The sequence below is a fragment of the Pan troglodytes genome, chromosome 3, assembly GCF_028858775.2.
Source record: "Pan troglodytes isolate AG18354 chromosome 3, NHGRI_mPanTro3-v2.0_pri, whole genome shotgun sequence".
NCBI lineage: Eukaryota > Metazoa > Chordata > Mammalia > Primates > Hominidae > Pan > Pan troglodytes.
Window position 1 is genome coordinate 161,130,438 of NC_072401.2, and position 19,354 is coordinate 161,149,791.

A 19,354-nucleotide genomic window follows, 5' to 3' on the forward strand; every position below is an offset into this window, starting at 1 on the left:
CAAGAGTTGCCAATGTGGGCTCACCAGCAGTCTGTAAGAGGGCCCTGGAATGAGTGCCGTGACCAGCCAGTAAGAAGGAAAGCAACAACTAACAACCTTAACACATTCTCTTTGGGGAATTTCTATGAAAAGGCAAAAAAAAAAAAAAAAAAAAGGACGCACCAAAGAAGTGAGTATTCAGAAGCCATGACTAACAGAAGCAATGAGGATGCAGAAATCGTGAGCAAGAAGGGGCCCATGAGGTCAAGAAAGCAATTCATCAAAGGCAGGAATCCTGTTAAAAACTTAAGACACTTCTTAGGGAACAACAAAATGATCTGTCATCATCACACCTGAATAAAATGTCCAGTCTTAGAACAACTCCCTGAAGCTTGGCTCTGAAATGTTCTTGTTCTTCATGAGACCAGCATGGGGAGCTATTTTTTGTGTATCCTCTCTGAATAACCATTCTGTTCTCAGCATCTAGAAACAGTGCCTGGGATAATGCCAAGGTGTTTAATAAATGAATATCATATCAAGCAACCTAAAGGACCTCAATTACACAGGTAAATTGGAGACTCAAAAATCAGACAAAATGCGTGTGTGAAGGGGCATCTATAACTGCTCAGACTGTTGAATATTCAGAAGTGAAATAAATGACTCGTAACAAGGCTAGCAAGGGTTTCAGATTAATCAAAAGGAGCAAAGGATAAAAGACTGTTTAAAGTCAGTTTTGTGTGACTACAGAAGTTCAGTGGAGTGAAAGGTCAATGAAGACTGAAGTGTCCATAAGAAGAGACGAGACTTCAGCTATAGCTTCAAGTATCATTTGAAGAGAAGAACGAAGGCAAGAGGCAGGGCTATTGGCATGGCTGTGGGACACAGGAGTCATGCCTCATTAGATGGGACATTATGAATAGAAGATGCAGAGAAATTGGTTGGGATAAGTAGGGAGTGAGATCAGGACAAAAAATGTTTAGAGATTGTTCATTTTAGGGGATCAATAAATGCTTATAAAAAGAAACAAGGAAGGAAAGGAGAAAGAATTGACAGAATCTTTTGATGAGACAATGGTAGGAAAGGATGACTTGATTAGTCAGGACCAGGCAGGATGGAGGGTGAGGCAGGGAAGGTAGCTAGCTGGGAAACCTGCTATCATCCAGGCCTGAGCCAGCAAAGCCCTGGAAAGTATGGTTTCAAAGGCAATTCAAAGGAAAAAAATCAATAGAATTTGGTGTCTAATAGCATATAAGAGACTTACTTAAAAGTTAAGCCAAAATTTGTAAAATGTTCAAGATTCTTATTCTGAATGCTTAAGATAAAGAGAATAGGCTGGGTACAGTGGCTCACACCTGTAATCCCAACACTGGGAAGCCAAGGTGGGAGGATCGCTTGAGCCCAGGAATTCAAGACCAGCCTGGGCAACACAGGGAGACCCTGTCTTAAAAAAAAAAAAAAAAAAAAAAATTATTCAAGCTTGGTAGCATGTGCCAATATGTCCCAGCAACTTGGGAGGCTGAGGTAGTAGGATCACCTGAGCCCAGCAGTTCCAGGCTGCAAGTGAGCTATGATCGTACCACTGCACTTTAGCCTGGGTAAGAGAGTAAGAACTCATCTCAGGGGGAAAAAAAAAAGTAACATTGACAAAGATAAGGAAGTTGCAGAAAATGTTAATTTTTAAAACTGAGTCAAAAAAATTCTTGTCCACGGGATTCAAAGTTCCACACTGTTTCCATTGTACCTTCTGTTAATACATCCATAAGGTAAGGCTCTGGATGTGGTTGAGGAAGGGGGCATTCTACCCTCTTCAGGTACAATTACAGTACTGATGAGTCCACACAGTTTATTCACTGCATTTTCCAAAACATCTGATTTTTTTTTTTTCTTTTTTTTTGAGACCGAGTATTGCTCTGTCGCCCAGGCTTGAGTGTGATCTTGGCTCACTGCAACCTCTGCCTCCCGGGTTCAAGTGATTCTCCTGCCTCAGCCTCCTGAGCAGCTGGGACTACAGGCACATGCCACCACACCCAGCTAATTTTTGTATTTTTAGTAGAGACAGAGTTTCCCCAGGTTGACCAAGATGGTCTCGATCTCTTGACTTCGTGATCCGCCCGCCTCAGCCTTCCAAAGTGCTGGGATTACAGGCGTGAGCCGCCGCGCCCGGCCATCTGATTCATTCTTTTGTGTCATTGTAAAGGTTGCGAATCATTGAGCGCAGGCACTACGTCTAACCAAGCTATTTCTAGCACCCCTGCAAAATTAAAATTATTTGCTCACATGCAAAACTAGGCCCAGAGAAGGACACTGACAATGTGGAATACATAATTTCAAAAATTCACCTCAAAAAGCTGGAGGACCAGTAGAATGAAAACCACCAGCCTACTCATGGGTGAACTGTGGTACTTGTGTCCTTTCTTCCATTTACTTTCCTGAGGAGAGGAGAGACTGCTCACCTGGTATTCCACTGTGCCCCTCACCAGCAGGCCCCTCACTGACCTGTGAGGCAGGAGCAGAAGTTGTTCACTATAGATTATTGCTCCATCATAATATAACCAAGGAGGCTCGGCACAGTGGTTCATGCCTCTAATCCCAGCACTTTGGGAGTCTGAGGCGGGAGGATCACTTGAGGTCAGGAATTCCAGACCAGCCTGGCCAACCTAGTGAAACCCCATCTCTACTAAAAATACAAAAATTAGCCATGTGTGGTGTCATGCACCTGTAATCCCAGCTACTTGGGAGGCTGAGGCACAAGAATCACTTGAACCCGGGAGGTGGAGGTTGTAGTGAGCCAAGATCGCACCACTGCACTCCAGCCTGGGCAACAGAGCAAGACTCTGTCTCTAAATACATAAATAAATAATGAAAAATAACCAAATATCATAGATAGGGGAAGAAACAGGAAAATAATAGTGGTAAAGGAGGTGGAATAATAGCAAGGAAAAGGAGGGAAGGGAAAGGATGAGAAGAAAACAATTAAATGGTGAAATAAATTAATAAGCAAATAATTCAAAAGCAAAAAAAAAAAAGCAACACAATAGTTCATATCTGTGGTTTGGAGCAGACCCCTCCTGAGGCAGGAAAACTCTACTCTTTGGGAAGTGAATTTCCCATTAATAATAGTTAATGTCACTCATAAATTGGAGGCTTCTGATAACAGCAAAAGATTGTATCCTTTCATTCTCAGATTGGGGTAGGTACCAGATGCTCTTACTTAATTACTTGAAGATTTAACTACATAATCTTGCCCGTGATTGCTGCACTGAGTTTACCTGGTTTGAGCTCAGAGTGGTTTATCTCATTGATTTCAAGCGTCCTTTAAGGTCAGTCATATACGATTGCACCTAAGATATTTAAATAGCTGTTTCTTTTTACTCTCATAGAGTGTGCGATCATCAGAGTTCCCCCAAACCAGAGAATCTCTACTTAGCGAGTGCAATGGCTGAACTTGAACCTATATTTGAAATTTCATTTTACCCAGTCAGTTCATGAGGACGCAATTTATCTGTGGATTTATATAAATACCACTATTAGAGACAAACTACTTATAAATGCTTTAAATTCATTTCTCCTTCTCCAGACCCAGAAAGGAAACCCAAATGTATCCACTTTACGCATTCAAAGCCTTGACTTTCTGAGCTAATCTTTCATAAATGGCTCTTAAGGGAGGGTCTCCTTCCTTCCTTGGGGCTCACCCAGAGGTTGCCCCTTTGCAATCCACATTGATGAAGGACATCTTCCCTGCTGGAGGTCACGTTCCTGCAGGAGATTCTTTGAAGAGCAAACACCACCCTCCAGCCTTGAAATGCTGGCGCGGCTTCACTGTGTCTCTAAATCAAGCTTTGTCCACCCAGACAGGAAGACTCCACCCTGTTGTGACAGGCACAATTTGGAATTTGTGCTTCAGTGAGCTTCAGATGATTTTCAACCCCACACCTTGGATGTGTTTTTGAAACAACGTGGGATATAAATAAATAAAACATATTAACCATTGTGGTGCTTTATTCGCTCTTCAATATTTGTAAGTTGATTTCTACCATAAAAGAGTTTTTTTCTCTCCTCCCTTCCTTCTTTCCCTGCTCTCCCACCACCCTCACCATCACCACCCACCCTGCCCTAAAAAAACAGTTCCGTTTTTGGTATTCTTCTGTGACGTTCCACACTTCATGGAAGGGTGGTTCTGCTAGTTGAAATTTTAAAATGCATCCATTCCCATTCTCCGGCTTATTCAGAATCCTCTATTGCCAAATCTTTAGGCTTTTTTCAACCCCCATTTACAACTTATGACAAGCTCATGAGTGTCTTTTCTTGCTCAAGTTCTCATCCTATCACTCTCTGCACAAAAGCCTTGGAGAATGTTCATTTCCATCCCAAGAACAAAATAAGCTTTTGCCCTTCCCCGCTTTAAAACAATTGCTCAAGGTAATGGCCACCACCATCTTACAGAATTAATTGATTAACTTTTTAGGTCAGACTGGGGTTTGTCTACTGAGAAGTTCTTGGCAGTGCAGAAAGAGCAGTCAGTCTGTTTGATGTGACACAGAAGTGTGAAGAAGACGATGTGCCTGTTTCTGTCCCAGGCGAGGAAGTTTGTATGTAAATATAGTGGGGGAGAGGGTAAGAAGACAAAGATTCAAAGCAAAAAAGGGAACAGTAAATGCACACAGTGAGTGCAGTTTTACAACTAAAAAAAATATTTAAACATTTCTGATGTCAAGAAATCAGAAGGCATTTGGAAAATATTCTAACCCTTTTAAAGATATTCCAAACCATTTTCCCTGGCTTATTTCTACATAGCAACAAACTTTTATCTCTGAAAATAAACTGTCCATCTCCTGAGAAGAGATTATTTCTCTTCTGAGAACTCTTTCAGATATAAGAATGTGAAGGATTCCAGTTGTTTGGTCCTGCTTACTTTTCCTGTGACATGTGTGTATATGAAGCTGTATGGGAATCCCCATCCAGAAGTTCTCAAGAGAGGAGATGGGCTTCCATGCTTTTTAAAAAAATGTGACAGAAAGTCTGCATGAGTTTTGACCTTTTTTTTTTTTTTCCTGGTGAGGATAAAGCCAGTTTTCAACTGTGAGAAAAGTGCTCTGAGGCAAACTCGCTTTCACCACAGCTTAGCCCTGTGGCATCTCCTGCTGTGGCCATGCACCCAATAAATTCCCCTAGATGAGCAATTCCTGTAGCCTGGTCCTGGTCAGGCTGGCATGCAGGAGGGCTTCCTTCTATTACTACAGTGGAGTCTCCAAATCACCTCTTTGGAATGTGTGAACCCTAGGGCAGGGTCCCCAACCCCTGGGCCACAGACTGGTACGGGGCCACAGGCAGGGGCTGAAGGGTGGGTAAGCAAGGGAAGCTCATCTGTATTTACAGCTGATCCCCATCGCTGGCATTACCGCTCAAGCTCCGTCTCCTGTCAGACCAGCAGCGGCATTAGATTCTCATAGAAGCACGAACCCTATTGTGAACGGTGCATGGGAGGGATCTAGGTTGCCTGCTCCTCATGAGAATCTAATGCCTGATGATCGGTCACTGCCTCCAATCACCCCCAGATGGGACCGTCTAGTTGCAGGAAAACAGCCTCAGGGCTCCCACTGAGTCTACGTTATGGTGAGTTGTATGATTATTTCATTATATATTAAAATGTAATAACAGAAATAAAGTGCACAATAAATGTAATGTGCTTGAATTATTCCAAAATCATCCCCCTGCCTGGTCCATGGAAAAATTGGCTTCCATGAAACCAGCACCTGGTGCCAAAAAGGCTGGGAACCGCTGCCCTAGAGGAAGAATTTCAATACAAATGTAGCAAACTCCAGTTCCTTATTTTGTTCTGTAAAAGCATTATGGATTGTGACAACCCAAAGCATCATCAGGAAAACAGGGAACACACTGCATGGCCATCTGCCATGAGGGGGGTGTTAGTGGCCACTGGCTAGAGAGATCTGTGAAGGAGCAGGGAGAGAGCCAGGAGTCCAGTGGGCACCCCCAGGAGACATAACCGCTGTGTACTGGTGTGCACGCTGGACCGCTAGTGACCTGGAGGCCGGCAGTGGGAGGGGACAGGCAGTGTTAGGGATTAGAAAACAAAGACTCCGTGAGTTTATTTTGGATTGTTCTCTTTCTTTTATGTTCCTTGTATTAGTTTGCTAGAGTGGCCACAGCTTGGGTGTTTTAAACAATAGAAATGTTGTTCCCATAGTTCTGGAGGCAGGGGTCCAAGATGAAGGTGCTGGCATATTTGTTCTTTCCTGAGGTCTCCCTCCCAGATTTGTTCTCCCTGACTCGCTGATGGCTTCCTGCTCACTGTGTCCTCACAGGGTCTTTCCTCTGAATGTGCATCCATGGTGTCTTCCACTTCTTATAAGGACACCGGTCCTGTTGGTTTAAGCCTCTGCCCTGTGACCTCGCTTAACCTTAGTTACCTCTTTGAAGGCCCTGTCTCCAAATGCAGTCACATTGGGAGTTAGGACTTCAACACATGGATTTTGGGAGACTACAATTGAGTTCATAACAGGTCATTACTGAGCCACCAGGTTGCTAAAAGCAAAACCTCAGGTTTATGAGTGCAGCCGTGCCCAGATGCAGCGCCAAGGGATACCCATGAAAAACTCTTTTTTAATGTACTTATCGGAATGGCTAAAATTAAAAATGCCAAATGCTGGAGAGGGTGTGGGGAAATAGGATCACTCATATTGCTGGTGGGAATGTAAAATGGTAGAGCTGCTTTGGAAAGCAGTTTGGCAAATTCCTATAAAATTCAACAGTACTATAAAGTTATAAATGTACTGTACTATATTTATATTAATATAAACTCAAGTATCACTATAAAATTAAAATTACTACACAACCCAGCAGTTGAACTCTTGGGCATTTATCCTCAGCATATCCAGGATAATGTAGGCTTTTCCTTGATTGCATTGTAAGTTTAACATGTCCATGGTTTATGGTTCATAATGTCTACCTATGTTTTAATATCATCTGCCAATTTATTGACACCTTTTCCATTAAAAAAATGAGAGAGAAAGAAAAACTCTTCTAGATAACAATCCTCCCTACTGTTTCCCTAGCAAGTCATGGGTGAGATCACTGGAAGCTGACCTATGGTGCTTTAGGTTCTTATAAGACTCTCAGCATTTCTTCCTCCTCAGGAAATGCCCTGCTGAGTTCACAATCTCAAATCAAATCTGCTTTACATGTAGGAGAATGAAACTGAATACTCATCTCTCACCTTACACAAAAATCAACTCAAGATGGATTGAGGACTTAAATCTAAGACCTGAAACTATAAAAATTCTGGAAGATAACATCAGAAAAAACCCTCGTACACATTGGCTTAGGCAGGGATTTCATGATCAAGAACTCAAAAGCAAATGCAACAAAAACAAAGATACATTGCTGGGACCTAATTAAACTAAAAAGCTTTTGCTGTGCAAAAGGAACAGTCAGCAGAGTAAACAGACAACCCACAGAGTAGGAGAAAATCTTCACAATCTATACATCTGACAAAGGACTAATATCCAGAATCTACAACGAACTCAAACAACTTAGCAAGAAAAAACAAACAATCCCATCAAAAAGTGGGCTAAGGACATGAATAGACAATTCTCAAAAGAAGATATACAAATGGCCAACAAACACGTGAAAAAATGCCCAACATCACTGATGATCAGGGAAATGCAAATCAAAACCACAATGCAGTACCACCTTACTCCTTTAAGAATGGCCATAATAAATAATAGATGTTGACATGGATATGATGAACACGTAACACTTCTACACTGCTGTTGGGAATGTAAACTAGTACAACCACTATGGAAAACAGTGTGGAGATTCCTTAAAAAACTAAAAGTAGGCTGGGCACGGTGGCTCACGCCTGTAATCCCAGCACTTTGGGAGACCGAGGCGGGCAGATCATGAAGTCAGGAGATTGAGACCATCCTAGCTAACACGGTGAAACCCCGTCTCTACTAAAAATACAAAAAAATTAGCTGGGCATGGTGGCAGGCACCTATAGTCCCAGCTACTTGGGAGGCTGAGGCAGGAGAATGGCATGAACCCGGGAGGCAGAGCTTGCAGTGAGCCAAGATTGCGCCACTGGACTCCAGCCTGGGTGACACAGCAAGACTCTGTCTCAAAAAAAAAAAAAAACTAAACTAAAAGTAGAACCACCATTTGACCCAGCAATCCCACTACCGGGTATCTACCCAGAAGAAAAGAAGTCATTATATGAAAAAGATACTTGTACACGCAGGTTTATAGCAGCACAATTCGCAAGTGCAAAAATGTGGAACCAGCTCATATGCCCATCAATTAACGAGTGGATAAGGAAACTGTGATATATATATATATATAACCATGGAATACTACTCATCCATAAAAATGAGTTAATTAATGGCATTCGCAGCAACCTGGATGGAATTGGAGACTATTATTCTAAGTGAAGTAACTCAGGAATGGAAAGCCAAACATTGTATGTATTCACTCATAAGTGGGAGCTAAACTATGAGGATGCAAAGGCATAAGAATGACACAATAGACTTTGGGGACTCAGGAGGGAAGGCAGGAAGGGGCTGAGGGATAAAAGACTACTGATCAGTTTCAGTGTATACTGCTTGGGTCGTGGGTGCACCAAAATCTTACAAATCGACCCTAAAGAACTTACTCGTGTAACCAAATACCACCTGTTCCCCAAAAACCTATGGAAATAAAAAATAAAAAAATAATAATCTGCTTTATAGTTGGTTTTTAGTATATAATAATTTTCTTAAGAATCAAACTGTTGCATATTTTTCTAATGAAAAATGTTTTTCTAACACATGCATGGCAAGATGCATATAGTATACAAACACATTGTAACGGCATAAATCTGTAAGAGATAGCAAAGTAGGATGGGTTACAATTTCTCAGGCAGCAGATCATCTTATGGGCTAGGACTAGTGGTATGGTGGCTGTGTTCAAGCCATGATTGAATGCACCTCCTCTGCCATGGGAGATGCTGACAATGCAGGGCACACCCCTTGTGAAGGTCTAGGGTAGACTAGAGGAAAAGCAGGTGCTTCCACCATTCCCTGACCCATGGACTGAGCATGCAGAGAACTGGCATGGTCTGCTTAGCAGCTGCCTGGGATGTGGCTGGGGTAAGTATCAGGAAAGGGGGTGGAAAATGTGAGCCCAGGGCAGGAAATCAGAGCACAGGATTAAGAAAAATGTCTCAAAAGTCCTTAAAAAGTACCTGAACAGGCACAGTGGCTAATAAAATCCTGGAGCTTTGGGAGGCTGAGGTGGGTCCAGCAGTTCAAGATCAGCCTGGGCAACATAGTGAGACCCGGTCTCTATGAAAATATTTTAAAAATTAGCCAGCCATGGTGGTGTGCACCTGTAGTCCCAGCTATTCTGGAGGCCAAGGTGGGAGGATCCCTTGAGCCCAGGAGTTTGAGGCTGCAGTGAGCTATGATCACACCACTGTACTCCAGGCTAGGCAACAGAGTGAGACCCTGTCTCAAAAACAAAAAAAAGTCAAGTGAAAGTTTAAAAATAATCAAAAGGGCCAGGCGCAGTGGCTCACGCCTATAATCCCAACACTTTGGAAGGCCGAGGCAGGCAGATCATGAGGTCAGGAGTTCGAGACCAGCCTGACCAACATGGTGAAACCCCATCTCTACTAAAAATACAAAAATTAGCTGGGCACGGTGGCGGGCACCTGTAATCCTAGCTACTTGGGAGGCTGAGGCAGGAGAATCGCTTGAACCTGGGAGGCAAAGGTTGCAGTGAGCTGAGATTGTGCCACTGCACTCCAGCCTGGGCAACACAGCAAGACTCCATCTCAAAAAAAAATCAGAAATAATAATTAATAATTAATACTAATAATTATAATAATTTAAAGGAGTATTTCTTAAGACACTTGCAAGAAAGTCTGCATGGTCAAAACTTTCCATAAGCACTATCATTAATATTATTTGCACAATAATACTAACCTACTACTTGCCTTATTATTTGTATTGACATTTACACTGATGGTACAAAAGCAATGGTGGGTAAAACTGCTGGAACCTTAACATGAATCAAAGCAGTGATGCCAGACTGAACTAGCAGTCATTGTGTTTTTCACCCTCCATGCACTTGCGGTCAAACAAACCCACAGAAACACACCAGTCCTTGATAAAGCAGTAAAACTTTTAAAATTTTTGTGAAATCTTGTCCCTTGAGTGGTGTCTAATTAATATTCTAGGTTAAGAAATGGAAAATAGAAATAAAGCACTTCTACAGCATATCAAAGGAGAATAATTGTCTCAAGAAAAAGCTTTTTTTTTTTGTTTTAGTGTAAACTGAACTAGTTCCTTTTTTCATGGAACATAATATTTTCCAGAAGGATGACTAGTTTTTCAGATTTGGATATTTGGTAAACCTTTTTTTTTTTTAAATTTACAGACAAGATCACACTCTGTCACCCAGGTTGGAGTGCAGTGGCGTGATCTTGCTTCACCGCAGCCTCCTCCTCCTGGTATCAAGCAATTCTCCCACCTCAGCCTCCTGGGTAGCAGGTGTGCACCACCACGCCCAGCTAAGTTTTTTGAGTATTATTATTTATTTATTTATGTTAGTAGATACAAGGTCTCACTAAGTTTCCCAGGCTGGTCTCAAACTCCTGAGCTCAAGTGATCCTCCTGCTTTGGACTCCCAAAGTGCTGGAATGACAGGCGTGAGCCACTGTATCCAACCAACTTGCTTTTTTTAATAACAAAAGTGAGTCCACCACTTCAGAGAAAACAACTGATTGACTACTGTCAATAATAAAATTCAAGCTTTCAAGTGAAAATTAGAATTTTGAAAAACTTGTATTTGCCACTATAAACTTGACAGCTCCCCAAAAGTTAAAGACTTTTCTGTTGAGATTGCTGGAATAGCTTTAGGAATGTGGGTTTTTTTCGTATTATATAATGAAATCTATCCACATAAAAGTTTGAGAATTTCTGTCTTAAGGTTTAGGATGGGTTCCTCTTATCCAGACCGTTTTGATTCTTTCTTACTAAAAACAAATAGGTGTAAATCACGTGCATGAAAAATTTGAGTTTCTCTACTTGAAAGCGACCGGCAGCTAAGCTGCAGGTTGCACACTGAAGTTGTTTGTGGACATCCAGAATCACTTGAAAGGTAAGACCCACTCACCTGTTAAAAGTATAGATATGTGACTCGTAGAAAAATTAGTTCTATTTTTCTTGTAGCTTAATTATAAGAAAAAGATCTAGATCTAAAAAGATCATAATCCACATTCCGTCTTGGTTTGAATAAATTAAAAAGAGAACAGTTTCTGGAGTCAGATAGGTCTTGGTTTGAACTCGGATGTCCCCCCTTTCCATTGCAGGACTTTGAGATACTTACATCTCCGACCTCCAAAATAGCCTTCAGTGGTGCCTGTTTCCTGGTTTGATACCCTTCTGACCTTTCTCATGATGGGTGGTGGTCTGTTGGACAAATAGGATATGTCAGAAGTGATAGTACGTAACTTCTTTTTTATTTTTATTTTTTGAGACGGAGTCTCGCTCTAGTCATCCAGGCTGGAGGGCAGTAGTGTGCTCTCGGCTCACTGCAACCTCCACCTCCCGGGTTCAAGCGATTCTCCTGCCTCAGCCTCCTGAGTAGCTGGGATTATAGGCGCGGGCCACCACGCCCGACTAATTTTTGTATTTTTAGTAAAGATGGGGTTTCACCATGTTGGTCAGGCTGGTCTCGAACTCCTGACTTCATGATCCACCTGCCTCGGACTCCCAAAGTGCTGGGATTACAGGCATGAGCCACCGTGCCCGGCCGATAGTACGTAACTTCTAAGATTACGTTACAAAAATATTTCAAGCATAAACTCACGCTAACTCAAAATCAAATGTCAATCTGTGTTTCTTTTCATTTTAAGCACAGTTGATTCTCGAACAACACAGGTTTGAACTGTACTGGTCCATTTATATGCATTTTTTCGATAGAAACTTCTATCTTGAACTCTTGCTTTTCTTTTGGATCATAGCTCTGGGGGAAAGCAGCAGCCACACCAGGAGGCCCTGCAGGCCACTCAGGCTGTATGTGGAGAGGCCCATATGGTGAAGAACTGAGGCTGCCAACAACCATGTGGGTGAACTTGGTAAAAGGGGTTTCAGCCCCAGTCAAGCCTTGAGATGACTTGTGGCCTGGATGACAGCTTGTCTGCAGCATCATGAGAGACTCTGAGCTAGAACCACCCAGATAAGCTGCTCCCAGATTACTGAGCACAGAAACTATTTGTTATTTTAAGTTACTATGTTTTGGGGGTAAGTTATTAGATAGCAATAGATATTACAGGTAAGTAAAATGTTGTTTTCATACTTTAACACATGTCCTGAATCTTCCAGGAATGTATTTCTGTAGAAAACTGTTGAGGGTTGGCTCAGTTGTCTGCATCTAAAATAGAAATATCAGATCCACAAAAGCTGACAATTCTTTGCTTGAAATAAGACAGAAGTTTGTGGCTTGATGAAAAATTGTAGAGATTTCCTGGAATGTAGGGGCCAGGCTCACAACCTTAGCTGTGTTTCACCATCCTCACATCACTATTTCTCTGGTTGTTTTGGTTGTCTGGAGTTAGTTCTCTCGTAGATTAGTTAGGAAAAATTTATGGGAATGCTCTTGCACTGGAAATTCAGTTTTGATGTAAAAACCCTCAGCTCACCTTTTCTTTTCTTGAGTGTAGTAAAAACGACACTTCATTGTCTTCTTGCATAAAGTAGTGCTAACTCAAAATTGATTGTCAATTTGTACGTCTTTTCCTTTGAAGCATAGTTGATCCTTGAACAACATGGGTTTTAACTACATTGGTTCATTTACAGGCTTTTTTTTTTTTTTTTTTTTTGAGACGTGGTTTCACTCTGATTGCCCAGGCTGAAGTACAGTGGCGTGATCTCAGCTCACTGAACCTCTGCCTCCCAGGTTCAAGCGATTCTCCTGCCTCAGCCTCCCTAGTAGCTGGGATTACAGGCGCCTGCCACCACGCCCAGCTAATTTTTGTATTTTTAGTAGAGATGGGGTTTCACCATGTTGGTCAGGCTGGTCTCAAACTCCTGACCTCAGGTGATCCACCCGCCTTGGCCTCCCAAAGTGCTGGGATTACAGGTGTGAGCCACCGCACCGGGCCTACAGGTTTTTTTTTTTTTATATCCAGTGTGCTTGCTCTCCTACATCCTCTTTCGTCTCTTCCACCTCTTCTGCCTCTGCCACCCCTGAGACAGCAAGACCAAATCCTCCTTCTCCTCCTCCTCAGCCTTCTCAATGTGAAGACAGTGAGGATTAAGGCCTTTATAATGATCCACTTCCACTTAATGAATAGTAAATACATTTTCTTTTCCTCATGATTTTCTTAAGAACATTTTCTTTCCTCTAGCTTACTTTATTGTAACAATACAGTATATAATACATAAAACAGGCCAGGCATTGTGGTTCATGCCTGTAGTCCCAGCACTTTGGGAGGTTGAGGCAGGCAGATCACTTGAGCCCAGGACCAGCCTGAGCAACATAGTGAAACTCTGTCTCTACAAAAAATACAAAAAAATTAGCTGGGTGTGGTGGCACACGCCTGTTGTCCCAGCAACTGGAGAAGCTGGGGTTGGGGGAGGATCACTTGAGCCCAGGAGGTTGAGGCCACCATAAGCCATGATTGCGTCCCTCTACTCCAGCCTGGGTGACAGAGTGCGACCTTGTCTTAAAAAAAAAAAAAAAAAGAAGACAAGCAAGCTAGCGCGAAAGCTTCCAGTCAACAGTAAGCTATTTATAGTTAATTTTCCAGGGAATCAAAAGCTATCACAGATTTTTGACTGCATGGGGCATCAGCGCCCCTAACCCCATGTTGTTCAAGGCTCAACCGTAGTATGGTATTTTTATGAAGTCTAAAGGACTTTTTCTTTTCTTTTCTTAAAGCTATAGTTTTGGCCAGGCATGGTCAAAACGTGCTCACGCCTGTAATCCTAGCACTTTTGGAGGCTGAGGTGGGAGGATTGCCTGAGCTCAGGAGTTCAAGACCAGCCTGGGCAACATGGTGAAACCCCATTTCTACTACAAAATACAAAAAAAATTAGTTGGGCATGGCAGCCCATGTCTGTAATCTCAGCTACTCGGGAGGCTGAGGCAGAAGAATTGCTTGGACCTGGGAGGCAGAGGTTGCAATGAGCTTAGATCGCACCACTGCACTCCAGCCTGGTCGAAAGAGCAAGACTCTATCTCAAAAAAAAAAAAAAAAAAAAAAAAGCTATAGTTTTATTAGACTAAGTCTTGGCATTGTAAGTTCTGGGCTATTACTTCATACAAGCAGAGGTCCATCCAACAAGTAGTTTCAAATTCTCCCTAAGGAAAGTTTTATTGCATTTTAAATTTTAGTGTTTGTTCTTTTCAATTATTCTGGTTTTCCTCTTCAGAGATCTCCCTATCAAACATGCTAGATCTTCTTTTACTGTCTTCTATAGCTTTCACTTTCTATCAAATCCTTTTTATATTTTTTCATTTCCCTTGTTATTTAAAAGTTTCCTCCTTTCCATCTTCCACTTCCCTTAAGCATTTTGTGTTGTATTTATTGTCATATCTCATTTGGTTTATCTTAATTTCTCTCTCTCTCTCTCTTTTTTTTTTTGTGAGGCAGAGTCTTACTCTGTCTCCCAGGCTGGCATGCAATGGCATGATCTTGGCTCACTGCAACCTCTGCCTCCCAGGCTCAGGTGATTCTCTCGTCTCAGCCTCCCAAGTAGCAGGGACTACAGGCAGGCGCCACCACACCCAGTTAATTTTTGTATTTTTTTGGTAGAGACAGGGTTGGGCAGGCTAATCTCAAACTCCTGACCTCAAGTGATCAGCCCGCCTTGGCTTCCCAAAGTGCTGGGATTACAGGTGTGAGCCACCGCACCCAGCCCCTGTATTTCTCATATTTTTTTCCCTAAACCTTTTCTGAGTTTTTCAATATCTCATTTAAATTTTTCTTTGCTTTATTTACTTTATTTTTTAAAATTCTGATTTTTATGTTTTATCAATGCATATAATAGTTTTCCTTATGTTTGTTGAGCATATTTTGAAATATTAAGTTAAAGTTTTCATCGTTGTGTGAGCTTGAATTTCTGGTGTTATTTCATAGTATGTAAGTGAGAGGTGACAACGTGCTAGCAGCCCTCGCTGGCTCTCAGCACCTCCTTGGCCTTGGCGTCCGCTCTGGCCACACTTAAGGAGCCCTTCACCCGCCGCTGCACCGTGGGAGCCCCTCTCTGGGCTGGCTGAGGCCAGAGCCGGCTCCCTCTGCTTGTGGGGAGGTGTGGAGTGAGAGGTGTGGGCGGGAACCAGGGCTGCATACGGCGCTTGCCGGCCAGGGTGAGTTCCGGGTGGTTGCAGGCTTGGCAGGCCCCACACTTGGAGCCGCTGGCCAGCACCGCCCGCCCCAGACAGTGAGGGGCTTAGCACCCAGGCCAGCAGCTGTGGAGGGTGCGCCAGGTCCCCCAGCACTGCCGGCCCACCCACGCCACGCTCGAATTCTCACTGGGCCTCAGCCGCCTCCCCACAGGGCAGGGCTCAGGACCTGCAGTATGCCATGCCCAAGCCCCCTGCGGTGGGCTCCCACGCAGCCCGAGCCTCCCCGACGGGCACCACCCCCTGCTCTGCGGTGCCTGGTCCCATCGACTGCCCAAGGGCTGAGGAGTGCAGGCGCGTGGTGTGGGACTGGCGGGCAGCTCTGCCTGTGGCCCCAGCACGGTATCCAGTAGGCGAAACCAGCTGGGCTCCTGAGTGAGTGGGGACTTGGAGAACTTTTATGTCTAGCTGGAGGATTGTATATGCACCAATCAGCACTCTGGGTCTAGCTCAGGGTTTGTGGATGCACCAATCAGCACTCTGTATCCAGCTAATCTGGTGGGGACTTGGAGAACTTTTATGTCTAGCTAGAGGATTGTAAATGCACAAATCAGCACTCTGTGTCAAGCTCAAGGTTTGTAAACACACCAATCAGTGCTCTGTGTCTAGCTAATCTAGTGGGGACTTGGAGAACTTTTGTGTCTAACTAAACGATTGTAAATGCACCAACCAGCACTCTGTGTCTAGCTCAGAGTGTAAACACACCAATCAGCACCCTGTCAAAACGGACCAATCAGCTCTCTGTAAAATGGGCCAATTGGCTCTCTGTAAAATGGACCAATCAGCAGGATATGGGTGGGGCCAGATAAGGGAATAAAGGCAGGCTGCCTGAACCAGCAGTGGCAACCTGCTTGGGCCTGCTTCCGCACTGTGGTAGGTTTGTTCTTTTGCTCTTTGCAATAAATCTTACTGCTGCTCACTTTTTGGGTCCGCGCTGCTTTTATGAGCTGTAACACTCACCGTGAAGGTGTCTGCAGCTTCACTCCTGAGGCCAGTGAGACCACAAACCCACTGGGAAGAATGAACAACTTCGGACGGGAGGAACGAACAACTCCAGACGCACTGCCTCAAGAGCTGTAACACTAACCGCGAAGGTGCGCAGCTTCACTCCTGAAGCCAGTAAGACTACAAACCCACCAGAAGGAAGAAACTCCGAACAAGTCTGAACATCAGAATGAACGAACTCATGACATGCCACCGTTAAGGACTGTCACACTCATCGTGAGGGTCCGCGGCTTCATTCTTGAAGTCAGTGAGACCAAGAACCCACCAATTCCGGACACATAAGGATTTAATTTCCTTCTATTTCTCTTTTTCTGTTTTTTGTTTGTTTTTGTGAGACGGAGTCTCATTCTGTTGCCCAGGCTGGAATGCAGTGGCATGATCTGGGCTCACTGCAAGCTCTGCCTCCCGAGTTCATGCCATTCTCCTGCCTCAGCCTCCTGAGTAGCTGGGACTACAGGCGCCCGCCACCACGCCCGGCTAATTTTTTGTATTTTTAGTAGAGACGGGGTTTCACTGTGCTAGCCAGGATGGTCTCGATCTCCTCACCTTGTGATTCACCCTCCTCGGCCTCCCAAAGTGCTGGGATTACAGGCGTGAGCCACCGCACCCGGCCCTATTTCTCTTTTTCTAATAATACTAACTTTGTTTGAGATTTGATACAGTCCTTTTCTGTGGCTCATTTTTAACTTAAATGACTATTTTTGCATATTTAAGAGGGATGAAGGAGCCAGAATAACATTTCTAACCTCATGACTGTAGAACTCTTCCTTTTGTTGTTTTCACAAAGAGACTGAAAACATGGCAGTGAACTGCCTGAGCTTTTCATTCTCTGTTCATCTCTAATTTTATCTGGACTCTATTGTCCCTGCCCTAGTCAACTGGGAATCTATTCTCAACATTTGCTCCTCAATGTAGGGCTTTGTCATGGAAAGTCAGTTTGGTTTGTTACTTTCAAGAATTCATAGGCACCAGGCAGATCCGGCATCCTTTGATCTTCCAGCAACCCCAGTGCAGTTATCTGGACAATATAACCTGCAAAACACTCAAGTTTCTGCAGTTATTCTCAGAATACTCTACCATGCTTTCCAGTGAATAACCGATAGTAATTTAGGAGTTCTCTGTCTTTGGTTTTGCGCTCCTCGTTGCTCTGATGTTTTTTTTTCCGGGGGCATTCAGAAGGTAAAAAACTACACTGCCACTGCCACCTCATTCCCAGAATGGTATTCTGTTACTTTTTCTTTTGAACAGAATTTCCTTGGAAATGGTTTTTAGAAACTTGTGCACCTATTTAATTTGCCCTTCTATTCGTTTTTAAAACATTTTTACTATGTAAATTTCAAAACCTAGATAAAGGTAGAGATGACAGTATATTGCTGTCACCCCATGAACCCATTTTCAACAACGATTCACATATGACTACTCTTACTTCATTTTGGCACTATGTATGTTTCTGTCTTGCAACCCACTGGATTATTTTGAAGAAAAGTGAAGACATCATGTCGTGCCAGCATAAAATGCTTCTACTTTTAAATTATTTTCGAATGCTAAATGCACACACATACAGATGACCCTTGAACAATGCGGGAGTTAGGGGCACCAACCCATCACACAGTCAAAAATCTATAATTTTTGAGTTCCCCAAAACTTATACAAATCAATAAACACACGTTGTATGCTATATGTATATAGTATGTCTAGTTTACTGTATTCTTACAATAAAGTAAATAGAGAAAAGAAAATGTTATTAAGAAAAGCATGGCTGACTGTGCGCAATGGCTTATACCTGTAATCTTAGCACTTTGGGAGGCTGAGTTGGGCAGATTGTTTGAACCCAGGAGTTCAAGACCAGCCTGGGCAACATGGCAGAACCTCATCTCTATTAAAGAAAAAAGAAAGAAGGAGAGAAATAAAAATAAGCAAGCAAGCAAGCAAGCAAGAAACGTATGGCCGAGTCTGGTAGCTCATGCCTATAATCCCAATGCTTTCGGAGGCTGAGGAAGGAGGATCACTTGAGACCAGGAATTTGAGACCAGGCTGGTCAATATAGTGATGCTCCATCTGTATTAGTCCATTCTCACACTCCTATAGAGAACTGCCCAAGACTGGGTAATTTATAAAGGAAAGAGGTTTAATTGACTCACATTTCTGCATGGCTGGGGAGACCTCAGGAAACTTACAATCATGGCAGAAGGTAATTCTTCACAGGGTGGCAGGGAAAAGATTGAGTGCCAAGCAAAGGGGGAAGCCCCTTATTAAACCATCACATCTCATTAGAACTTACCACTATCACGGGAACAAAAGCATGGGGGTAACCACCCCCATGATTTAATTACCTCTCACTAGGTCCCTCCCACGGCATGCGGGGATTATGGGAACTACAATTCAAGATAAGATTTGAGTGGGTACACAGCAAAACCACGTCACTGTCTATACAAAAACTTTAAAAATTATCCAGGTGCAATAGCATATGCCTATAGTCTTCCTAGCTATTCAGGAGGCTGAGGTGGGAGGACTGCCTGAGCCCAGGAGTTTGAGGCTGCAGTGAGCTATGATTGCATCCCTGCACTCCAACCCAGTGAACAGAGTGAGACCCTGTCTCAAAAAATAAATAAATACATACATACATAATAAATAAAATTTTAAAAAGAAAATAATAGAAAGAAAAAATATATTTATTATTCATTAAGTGGAAGTGGCCTCTCAAAAAGGCCTTCATCCTTATCATCCTCATGTTGAGAAGGCTGAGGAGGAGGAGGAGGCGGCAGGTTGGTCTTGCTATCTTGAGGGTGGCAGAAGCAGAAGAAAATCCAGGTATAAGTGGACTAGCATACTTAAAACTCATGTTGTTCAAGAGTCAACTGTATAGACATATATATAAAACATCAGGCTGTGATGGTTCACAACTTCACACAAATGACAAGTACACAGTCGTGCGTTGGCTTCACACATCTTAGGAAAATTG